The sequence below is a fragment of the Pan troglodytes genome, chromosome 12, assembly GCF_028858775.2.
Source record: "Pan troglodytes isolate AG18354 chromosome 12, NHGRI_mPanTro3-v2.0_pri, whole genome shotgun sequence".
Lineage (NCBI taxonomy): Eukaryota > Metazoa > Chordata > Mammalia > Primates > Hominidae > Pan > Pan troglodytes.
In genome coordinates, this window is record NC_072410.2 from 70,083,130 (window position 1) to 70,095,979 (window position 12,850).

Here is a 12,850-nt window from a genome sequence, read left to right on the forward strand (position 1 = left end):
TGAAACCTAGTCTCTACTAAAAATACAAAAATTAGCTGGGCATGGTGGTGCGTGCCTGTAATCCCAGCTACTCGGGAGGCTGAGGCAGGAGAATTGCTTGAACCCAGGAGGCGCAGGTTGCAGTGAGCTGAGATTGCGCCACTGCACTCCAGCTTGGCAACAGAGTGAGACTCCATCTCAGAAACAAAGCAAAACAAGAACATAGTAGAATATATCAAGTTGAGGAAAGAATCTCAGAGCTCAAAGACTAGTTCTCTAGGCTAACTCAGCAGATGAAAATAAAGGAAGAAAAAGAATGAACAAAAATTTTGAGAAATATAGACTTGTGTAAAGAGACCAAATCTACAACTCTACAACATTAGCATCCTTGAAAGAGAGGGAGAAAAAAGAAGCAACTTGGAAAATATATTTGAGGATATTATCTATGAAAATTTCCCTCAACCTCACTAGCAAGGCCAACTTTAAATTAAAAAATGCAGAGAACTCCTGCGAAATACTATACAAGATGACCATTCCCAAGGCACACGATGATTAGATTTCCAAGATAGACATGAAAGAAAAAAAAATTGAAGCCAGTTAGAGAGAAGGGGCAGGTCACCTACAAAGGGAAACTCATCAAGCTAATAGTGGAACTTTCAGCACAAGCCCTACAAGCCAGAAGATATAGGGGGTGTATATTCAGCATATATATATGTATAATTTTGCCTTCAAAATTGTGTTTATTTCACTTTGCGTCTGCTCCGTGCTCTGCCGCCTCCTCCCTGGGGCGGCTTGGGACTCAATCGCTACCTGACCACGGGCTGGGGGTGGCAGATAGGTTGGGGGACCGGGAACCGAGGAAGGCAGTAAGAGCTGGACAAACAGTCGGAAAATGCTTTGTGGCGGACCATGCGCGCCCCTTCCCTGAGCCTGCTCGCCAGGCTTGGAGCTGATACTTCCCGCATCTTAAAGCGGACGGCTTAGGGCCCGGCGGGGCTGCTAGCTAGGGAGTCGGTGCAGGGAGGGTCTGCGGGGGCGGGGGCCTCAAAGCCTCCGATCCCAGCTCAGCCCGGGCCGGCGGGTGGGTGGACGCCCGGCTCGCGGCCTAGCGACTGGGCTTCGCGGGAGGTGGACAACCGGGAGCGGGCTGGGGGCTCTTGGCGGCATCGCAAGCTCAGAATCACAAGCTCGGCTATTGGCGAGGGACGGAGCGTGGCTGTCCCCGGGCTGGGGAGGCGCCGTCGGGATGGCTGAGCGGCAGGGTGCCGGCATGCCCGCTCACAGGCGGTCCATTCGGAAGGTGTTCTTGGTGGCTGGGTCCGCCAGAACCACATCGGGGTCATTGAGCATGTGCCGTCCGTCCAGGGTCAGTCCGTCCAGGGTCAGGGGGTCGATCTTGAGTTCATCCAGGGGAAACTGGCTGTCGGAGTCGAAGCCAGAGAGCTGGTCAGTTCTTTAAAGAGGCTGGGGGGCCGGGGGAGACTGTCCTGTCACTATGAGGATGATGTTGGGGATGCCACTGTGGCTGGTGTAGCCCAGCTGCTGCGAGTTCAGCAGGCTCCCGTGGCTGTGGGTGAGGCCTATCATGACCGCCTGCGAGTAGTTGAGCGTGGAGCCCCTGTTGTATAGGGAGCTGATGGCGTTCTCCATCATGTTGAACTGCTCCAGCTGGTGGGACGGAGCATTGGCCTGCCTGAACGCCATCTGCTGCTCATAGTACGCGTCCCCAAACACGCTGCCCAGAGTGGAAGTGTGTTGCGGGGAGCTCCCTGGGGAGAAGCCTTCATTGGAGACTGGCGAGGTGGGAGACTGGTTGGCCGAGGAGCCGGGGCTAGTGCCGCTACTGCTGCAGAGGCGGCGCCGAGGCGATGTCGATCCCCATCGACTGTTGGCCGGGATTCTCCGTGGGGATTGGAAGAGAGAGGACGGTACCGTGACCGCGAGCGGGGGCGGCTGTGGCCCACGATTCAGGTTGGTGCTGGGCAACAGGGGCTGCCGGGGGGGCAGGCGGATGGGCGCCTGTAGGGGCGGTGGGGTTGGCGGCGGCTGAGACCCAGGCTAAGGGGGCGGCGGAGGCTGGGGCTGCGGCAGCGGCTGCTGGGAGTCCGTCTGGGTGAAGAAGGCGTAGGGTAGCTGCTGCTCCAGAGACAGGGCATTCATGATGTATGACCTGAGTGATGTATGACAGCGGGGACAGAGTGGGCGATGACTGCTGATGCCCCGTCTCTGTGCTCAGGGACAGGGGGGCTGACGCCGGCTGGACGGTGCAGCGGAGGGGAGCCGAGTGTGCTCATCCCCCGGCCGGCGCCGCTGATGCCCAGGTGCATCAGGTTGGCCGAGACGTTGTCGGTGCTGCTGGAGCTACTGAGTGCGGGGAAGGTGGGCTCCTCGGAGTCGAGCGGGGAAGGGAAGTGGATGCTGGTCAGGCGCTGCAGGGAGCCCCCAGTATTGTGAGTGGCGGAGATCAGGGCTGTAGTGTTTTCCTGGTCGGCGGACGGGAAGATGTTGATTCGTTGATTCCGCGCAGGACTTGGTCCTGGATCCAGTCTTCTTGGTTTCCCCACGCTTGCTTGGAAAGGTTTTTGTCTGCCTCTGATATGGTCTCTTCCATTCCTGGGACTGTTAATAGTAAGACTTTTTTCTGGTGCACGTCCTGGGACCCACTAGTAAAGGATTCTGGCTGCATGGGCGTCATTGTGCTCTGGTGCAGGGCGAGTCAGAATTGGTCCTTCTCCAGCTGGTGTCCGTGGGTGGCAAGAGGTACACGGTGCCATATGGGCAGCTGTTGGCCTGCTATCCGTGTTTGTCCTTTGACAGGTGCAGGCAGTGCTGGGAGCGTAGCCGGCCGCGTTCCCGGTACACCCTGTTCACCAGCCCATGGTGCCTGGTAGTCAGGCTGGTGTCCAGGCCCAAGGATTGGAAGGGGGTCTGGAAGGGCAGGTCCACGGTGCCACTCCCGATCTGGTTCACGTTGAGCAGGGACCCGGCATAGTACTGGCCCCGCTTGGGCCCAGTTGCAGGTACTGGTATTTCTGGAGCTGGAGCCGTGGGGCCGCATCAGGCTTAGACCTTTCATGGCCTCCTCGAAGGCCGCTGTCTCCTCCGCGTGTTTCTCATTGTGCAGTGTGACCTTCTCGCTGAATATAGATGATGAAAAGAAAAGAAAAATGCCAGCGTTGCTATTCTATTTTCAGAAAAAAATACACTTTAGCCCAAAGATTTTAAAAAGACAAAAAGGGCATTACATAATGGTAAAGGGATCCATTTAACAAGAAGACCTATCTTAAATATGTATGCACCCAACACAGCAGCATCCAGATTTGTAGAGCAAGTTTTTAGAGATCTCCGAAGAGACTTAGATAACCATACAATAATAGTGGGAGATTTCACCACTACTACAGTGTTGAACTTCAACAACAGTACTATACATATTATTGAGGCAGAAAACTAACAGATAAACAGGACTTGAACTTGACGCTTGACTAAACGGGCCTGACAGGTATCTACTGAACTCTCTACCACAAAACAGCAGAGTATACATTTGTCTCATCTGCACATAATACATACTCTAAAATTGACCCGACAATCAGACCTAAAACCATCCTCAGCAAATTGGAAAAAAACACAATTATACCAAACACACTGTCAGATCACAGCACAATAAAAATAGAAATCTATTCTAAGAAAACACTCAAAACTATACGATCACATGGAAATTAAACAACATGCTCCTGAATTTTTTTGGAATAAAAATCACTGTTTATTGAGTAAACAGTGAAATTAAGGCAGAAATTAAAATTTTTTTTAAATGAATGAAGACGAAGATACAACATAGAAGAATCTCTGGGACACAGTTAAAGCAGTGTTAAGAAAGTTTCTAGCATTAAATACCACATTAAAAATGAAAAAAGATCTCAAATTAACCATCTAAAATCACACTTAGAAGAACTAGAAAACAAAGAGAAAACCAACCCCAAAGATAGAGGAAGAAATAACCAAAATTAGAGCTGAACTGAAGAAAATTGAAATGCGAAAAACCATACAAAAGACCAAAGTATAGAGGAGTTGGTTATTTGAAAGAATAAGTAAGATTGGTAGACTGCTAGCTAGACTAATAAAGCAAAAAAGAGAGAAGATCCAAATGAACACAATCAAAAATGACTAAGGGACATGCAAAAACTCAGAGGCTACCACAAACACCACTATGCACTCAAACTAGAAAAGCTACAAGAAGTAAATAAATTCCTGGAAACATAACAACCTTCAAGATTGAACCAGGAAGAAATTGAATCCCTGAACAGACAAATAATGAGTTCCAAGGTTAAATCCGTAATAAAATGCCTACCAAGCAGAAAAATCCAAGGAGCAGATGGATTCATGACCAAATCCTACCAGAGTTATAAAGAAGATCTGCTGCCATTCCTACTGAAAGTATTTCACAACATTGAGGAGGAGGGACTCCTCCCTAACTCATTCTATGAGGCCAGCATTATCGTGATACCAAAAGTTGAAAGAGACACAATAAAAAAGGAAAACTTGAAGCCAATATCCTTGCTGACCATTGATAGGAAAATCCTCAACAAAATACTAGCAAACCAAATCCAGCAGCTTTTCAAAAAGCTAAAACACCACAATCAAGTTGACTTTAATCCTGAGATGCAAGATTGGTTCAACATATGCTAATCAATAAGTGTGAATCACCACATAAACTGAACTAGAACCAAAAACCACATGTTCGTCTTAGTAGATGCAGAAAAACCTTCTGACCAAATTCAGCATTCTGTTATGTTAAAAACCCTCAACAAACTAGGCGTTGAGGTAACATAACTCAAAATAATGAGAGACATCTATGACAGACCCACAGCCAACATCATACTGAAAGGGTGAAAGCTGGAAGCACTCCTCTTGAGAATAAGAACAAGACAAGGATGCCCTTTTTCAACACTTCATTCAACATAGTTTTGGAAGTCCTCGCCAGAGAAATCAGACAAGAGAAAGAGAGAAAAGGCATTCAAATAGAAAGAGAGGAAGTCAAGCTATTTCTCCTCAAGACAATATGATTCTTACCTGGAAAACCCTAGTCTCTCCCCAAAGGTTCCTAGGTATGATAAACATGTCGAAACATGTCGGGCACAGTTTCAGATTACAAAATCAATGTACAAAACCAGTAGCATTTCTATACACCAACAATGTCCAAGTTGAATGCTAACTCAAGAATATAATCCCAGTCACAATAGCCATAGAATAAATGAAATAACTAGGAATACAGATAACCAAGGAGGTGAACTATCTCTACTATGAGAATTACAAAACACTGCTCAAAGAAATCAGAGAGGATACAGAAAAATGAAAAAACACTCCATGTTCATGGATAGGAATAATCAATATTATTAGAATGATCATACTATCCAAAGCCATTTGCAGATTTAATGCTATTCCTATCAAGCTACTAATGACATTCTTTACCACATTAGAAAAAACTATTTTAAAATTCATAAGGAACCAAAAAAATAGCCAAGGCAATCTCAAGCAAAAAGAACAAAGCTGGAGGCATCACATTACCGTACTTCAAACTATACTACAAGTCTACAGTAACCAAAACAGCATGGTATTGGTACAAAAACAGTCACATAGACCAATGGAACAAAGTAGAGATCCCAGAAATAAAGCTGCACACCTACAGCCATCTAATTTTTGACAAAGTTGATGAAAACAAGCAGTAGAAAAAGGACTCCTTAGTCAATAAATGGTGCTGAGATGATTGGCTGGCCAAATGTAGAATAATGAAGCTGGACCCCTTCCTTACACCACACAAACCAACTCAAGATGAATTAAAAACTTAAACAAAAACTAAAAACTATAAAACCCTGGAAGACAACCTAGGTGATACCATTCTTGACATAGGAACAGGTGAAGATTTTATGATGAAGATGCCAAAAGCAATTGCAATGGAAGCAAAAATTGATGAATGGGATCTAATTAGACTAAAGAGCTTCTGCACAGCAGACTAGCAACAAAGTAAACAGGCATCCTACAAAATCAGAAAATGTTTGCACTATGCAACTGTGAAAGGTCTAATATCTAGCATCTGTAAGGAACTTAAACAGATTTACAAGAAAAAAAAACCTAATTAAAAAGTGAGCAAAGGACATGAACAGACACTTTTCAAAAGAAGACAAATATGTGGCATATAAAAAAAAGCTCAATATCACTGATTATTAGAGAAATGTAAATTAAAACCACAATGAGATACCATCTCGCACCAGTCAGAATGGCTATTATTAAAAACTAAAAAAAAAACAGATGTTGGTAAGGTTGTGGAGAAAAGGGAACATTTATTTACGGTGTTGGGATTATAAATCAGTTCAACCATTGTAGAAAGCAGTGCAGCAATTTCTCAAAGAACTAAAAGCAGAACTACCATTCAACCCAGGAATCTCATTATTGGGGATATACCCAAAGGAATGTAAATAATTCTATCATAAAGACACATACACATGTATGTTCATTGCAGCACTATTCACAGTAGCAAGGACATTAAATCAACCTAAATGCCCATGAATGATAAGCTGAATAAACAAAACGTGGTACCTGTAAACCATGAAATACTATGCAGCCATAAAAAATAATAAGATCATGTTCTTTGCAGCAACATGGATGAAGCTGGAGGCCACTATCCTAAGTAACACAGGAACAGAAAACCAAATACTGTATGTTCTCACTTATAAGTGGAAGCTAAACATTGAGAACACATGGACACAAAAAAGGGAGCAACAGACACTGAGGCCTATTTGTGGATAGAGTGTGAAGGTTTGGAGGAGGGAAAGGATCATACACCTACCTATCAGGTACTGTGGTTATTACCCAGGTGATGAAATAATCTGTATGCCAAAGCCCCATGACACACAATATATCTATATAACAAACCTGCACATGTATGTACCCCTGAACCAAAAAGTTAAATAATATTTGGTATATATACATCATGGCATACTACTCAGACATGAAAAAGCCTGAATTCATGTCTTTTGCAGCAACATGGATGGAACTAGAGGCTATTATTCTTAGTGAAATGACTCAGGAACAGAAAGTTTAAAACTACATGTTCTCATTTTATAAATGGGAGCTAAACAATGGGTACACACAGACACAGAGTGAAATAAAAGACACTGGAGATTCCAACTCACAAGAAGAAGGGAGTGAGGAGAGGGATGAAATACTATCTTTTAGGTACAATGTACACAATTTATGTGATAGGTACACTAAAAGCCCAGATTACAACCACTATGCAATGTGTCTAAGTAACATCAGTGCACTGGTACCCCTAAATTCATAAAAATAAACAAATTTTTTTTTAAAAAAACAGCTCTTCCTAATTTTAATGAAACTTTTTACATGCTTAGGACATAGTGGAATCGATCTTGGTTGTACGAATCACTTACTGGTACCTCATTTATTAGTAGATTCACTTGACTCACTAGATAAAACTTGGAAGAACACATTTATAATTTGATTTTTCTCTCCATATGTTAAAATCGATCTATTTTTGGCAAGCTATATCCAGGCATAATTGGTATGGATCAACTAAGCTTGATCCTTAATACAGTAGAAAGGAGGAAGTATCACATTATTTTGTACCTCTGTCAAGGTACATTATTTACAGCAAATGTTGTAAATATTTGCTTTCATTGAAACACACACACAGTTACTCTAAGGACAATAACTGTCTCTTCATATTTGTATATACTTTACTAATAAATATATATTTTCCCAATTGTATGGTCATGCAGACAAAGCTTCTGGCCAGACATTTTTTTATACTATGAAAATTTAGTTCTGCATGCTAAAAATGAGTATAATTTATCACTCAATGTAATAAAGTAGCTTCTCCTCTGTCCCCTCTCCCTGGCTTCTGAAAAACTTCAAAGTCTGCAGGCTAAGAGGCCATTTCAAGAATTAGGTAAAAATGTATAAGATATTCACTATTTCTCTGAATAACGTTTTGTCACTATTATGTCCATAAACTAAAGCATCTGATTTTACAATAGTGTTTGAAAATCTTATAAAATATCAAGAATAACAGGGATGGCTTTTTTAACTGCTGACACGTTGAGAACTGAGCATTTTGCTAATCGTTATACATAATGACCTTTGCAGTAGGTGCTACTGCGATAGGAGCTGAGTTAGAACTTTCATTTCTCAGTAAGAAATGAAATCAAAGTAGCAGTATGACTCCAGAGCTCAAACTCTGAATCTTTATGATACAATAATTTTAGCTAAGATTTATAGCGCTATTATTATTTGCTGGTTCTATTCTAAGTGGCTTACATGTATTTACTCCTTCAATCCTTACAATGACTTTATGAAGGCTCTAGGTAGTATTATCATAACTATTTTATAGATGAGGAAACTAAGGTAAATGAAGTTTAAGCAAGTTGCTCAAAGTCATCATTTAGTAAATTGTGGTTTCAGAATTTAAATCCAGGCAATCTGTCTCTAGAGCCCCCTCAATTAACTAAGCTATATTGCCTAGACTCTTCTAAATTATCTGCAGCTTAATTTAACTAGTTTTATGTTCCAGCAAGAATGTATGTTGTTAATTGACTATCTTCCTGAATATTCTTAAAGACCAGCAGGGCTGGGTTTCATCAAACCCACCTACTGGAATGCAAAAGTATGAGAGAACAAAACTGAGGTAATTCAAGGAATCTTATGTCTTCAAAACTTCAGAGCAATGAGCAGTTCATGGGGGCCATTGACATTGGTCCCATGAAACTCCACCAGTGAAATGATTTCGTTGAACCTCAGTTAGCACTTGAAGGCCTCTTTCTCAGTTCTGGGCCAAGTTGATTATCAGGAGCAATTATTGCCTAACATTAGGTGAAAACTTTTTGACATGTTGGCTTAGCCGTGGGAATAACACTAGTATTGTCATATGTTGACATTTTTGTGATCATAAGCATGGCCTGCATAGATTCTCTTAACCAACAAATCTTCCAAATACATATTGAATCTCTCTTTCTGTGCTCTGACATACAACATTAAAAAAATACATATATCTCTCCCTTGGTGTACTCAACTCTTTCTTCAAGTGTCCCCTCTAGGGAGCTGTCTAACTCTTAGGGCTTGCCCTTTACTACTTCCTAATTGTTCAGCAGTTTTATTTGTGTGATTTCACTATGTTCTTTTTCTAAGGACTCATATGCACTTTCATATTCCTGAAGGCTAGTACAAATCTTAAAAGATAAAACATACATAAAACACAAGATAGTTGGGCTGGGTGCAGTGGCTCATGCCTGTAATCCCAGCACTTTGGGTGGGTGAGGCGGGCGGATCATGAGGTCAGGAGATCGAGACCATCCTGGCTAACATGGTGAAACCCCGTCTTTACTAAAAATACAAAAAATTAGCCAAGCGTGGTGGCGGGTGCCTGTAGTCCCAGCTACTTGGGAGGCTGAGGCAGGAGAATGGTGTGAACCTGGGAGGTGGAGCTTGCAGTGATCCAAGATTGCACCACTGCACTCCAGCCTGGGTGACAGAGACTCTGTCTCAAAAAAAAAAAAAAAAAAAAAAAAGATAGTTGATCAAGAAACTTGCCTTTCCTGAATGTTTTTTAATCAGATCTTCTGTTTTCATTTTATTTTTCAAACAAATGATTTTATTTCCTACATATCTTGGAGGGTAGCAATTCCCTTTACTATTAAAGGCATTTTTGAAGCATTTCTGCATAATTCATACTAAATGTAGTGCACAGAAGCTGGCATTATTGGGGTATGCATATTAATTATTTATATGCAAATATAAATAATTAATTATATTTATATTTGCTGGATCATGGGACCCAGCACCGTTGGAATATATAACTCTTGCTGCTGTTTCTAAAGTGGTACTTTATTGTATCCTGTGTTACTCTTTTGTTAGATCACATTTTCCCATTCACCCAAACAAATGTCGGATAATATTAAGATCTTCACTTTTGCATTAGCTAAAAGCAATTATGAATGTGAGAAGATGGAAGTTGTTAATATAAAACGATTACACTTTATGGCTCGTCTTTTTCAGTCCCCAGAAGTGGAAATACATGCCTTTTGGCTGCTTTTTCTTCCTGAGCCATATATTTTAAAGATTTCACCTTGAAGTCTATTTTTCTCATACTTGAGCATTTTCTGTTTATACCCATTGATTTTCCCCTGGAGCAGTATTTAAAGAAATGTAATTTCAAACTAAAGATGAAATAAGTTTCACTTGATTCTGACCTCCAGCGCAACAACCCTCATTGCCACAGTGTGACTCTTTCACTGATGAAGATAAAGGGAATTAAGATAAAGGCAGAGGGGTAATCATTAATTAAAAGCAGTGATCTCAAGATATATTATATTCTAACTATCAAAAGAATTATCTAAAATAGATTTAGAGGTGAAGCTCTGCTTGAACTTTGGAATTGACACAATGTCTCATTCTTAACGGGTCACCCATGACCACTAATCCCCGAGACAGTGGGGATGTTATCAGGAGGTACTTTAGCCCAGTAGCTCCTGGAATGCTTACATGACTATTATCAAATTGAAGTCAAGAGTGATAAGAAAGAAAAAAAATGATAAAAATAATAGTTGTGAATTTTCTGTTTCAAGATATGTCCTTATAAAAATGCTACCAATCATCCTAGGCTAATAGCTGGGTTTGTAATTTACCTCTGACTGAACCTATATGGAATTGCAAATTGAAGAAAGTTGATCTTTGGCAGAAATATTGCTGTCATTCTAGTTAATGTAGGGTTTTTCCCTCCTTTAGATGCATTTTCCAACTCCCAAGCCCCCAGCCACTTTTGTTTTCTTTCATCATCATTCTCCCATCAAAACTTGCACTCCAAAAAGACTTACCCTTAGACATTTCCAGTAAAAGTCAGATTGAATGTACTTCATCTCCCAGACCATCTTCACTGAAACAAAAGGTAATACCTTAAAACTGGGAAAATATCTGAGTTTCTAGAATTTCAAGAAGCAGCAAGCATATGAGAGACATATGCTATAGTCAGCACCTACCTGGCTTCTTCCCATGGGCTAGATAATCACCCATTTATAAGGCAATGTATGTTAAGGAAAAAGAATTACTCTTGTTAATAAGATATGAAGATTGATTAAGACATGTATGTCTGGATTCCTAATAGCCTAAATTTGATAAAATTTCACATTAAATATATACCATTTAATTTGGAAATTAAAAATATTAGGTTAAAAAAGGGCAAAAAGAAAGTAAATTTTTTAAAAAATAGAATTTAAGCACAAGAGATTATCCCATCTTGTCTCTTAACTAGTACTTCATCTAACACTGGAAGTGTGTTCTCACCTGAGATGCCATCTCCTTTTTTCATTTAGAATTAGTACCTAGTACTTTATCACTTGAGAGTTATGTTCCTTTAACCTTCCTTAAACTTACCTTGTTGAGCACATCCTGTAGAAAGAACCTCATCACAACTTCAGCAAGCAACTTGACCATATGGCCCCTTAACAACGACAGCAGCAACAACAACAAAACGAGTTGAAAAAAGCAATTGAAAACCAGAGATAAACTGAACACTATCTAGAAGACTTTCCCTCTCATTCCTGCTCTTGATTGTCCCATCAATATTGTCTTTTTGGGATTAAGAATCTATAATCTGGAATTTCTGGGCTGATTCTGGTTTCCAGTTACCATCCCCCCATCATAGCCATTATTTAGGAGCTTTGATGTAAATTTTCTAATTTCAATGTCATACTTGCCTGATTAGAAGCTCCCTGTCTCCTTTTTTATGATGCCTCTGTTTTCAAGCTATTCATATTTATATTCTTAGCAGATTCATATTTCTCCACAACTCTCCAGAATTGGCCTACTGTTACTTAAGTCAGACAAATCTCCCTATAAATTCCCAGAGTTTTTCTAGGTTTTCAAATATTTTGTTTTCACTTACATTTTCCATTTTTTCTTCTATTTCCTTTAGATTCTTACCCATTCTGCAAAAAGGATTATACCCATATAATTTTCACTGTTTATCTGGGCCGTCACAGAACCCACAATCTAACTATTTTATTTTATTTTATTTTATTTTATTTATTTTTTTTTGAGACAGAGTCTCGCTCTGTCGCCCAGGCTGGAGTGCAGTGGGGCAATCTCTGCTCACTGCAAGCTCCGCCTCCCGGATTCACGCCACTCTCCTGCCTCAGCCTCCCGAGTAGCTGGGACTACAGGCTCCAGCCACCATGCCCAGCTAATTTTTTGTATTTTTAGTAGAGACAGGGTTTCACCGTGTTAGCCAGGATGGTCTCGATCTCCTGACCTCATGATCCACCCGCCTCGGCTTCCCAAAGTGCTGGGATTACAGGCCTGAGCCACCACGCCTGGACCTCACTCTTTATTTTATACTGCCTTGAATTGTAAATTGTTTCATGTGTTTAAGTCTTATTTCCCGAATTACGCTGTCAGTTAAAGCCAGTTTTAAAACTACTCTAATTATGTGGTTTTCTCAACTCCAAAGAGTGCAATGCACAAGTTAGGTTACTTTTATTTATTAGTAAAAGCTTAATTACTTAGGAATATATTTAACCAAGGAGGTGAAAGATCTCTACAAGGAGAACTACACAACACTCCTGAAAGAAATCATAGATGAAACAAATAAATGGAAATACATTCCATGCTCATGGATTGGAAGAACCAATATTGTGAAAATGACCATACTGCCAAAAACAATCTATATATTCAGTGCAATTCCCATCAAAATACCAACATTGTTTTTTAACAGAATTAGAAAAAAAAAATCTTAAAATTCATATGGAACCAAAAAAGAGCATGAATAGCCCAAGGAATTCTAAGCAAAAAGAACAAATCTGGAGGTATC

General features: G+C 41.0%; 1 pseudogene; it reads right to left on the reverse strand.

Annotated features, from left to right (window-relative positions):
* Window positions 1-711: 711 nt before the first annotated feature.
* LOC470373 (CREB-regulated transcription coactivator 1-like) lies at window positions 712-11,475 on the reverse strand (annotated as a pseudogene).
* Between the last annotated feature and the right edge of the window lie 1,375 nt (window positions 11,476-12,850).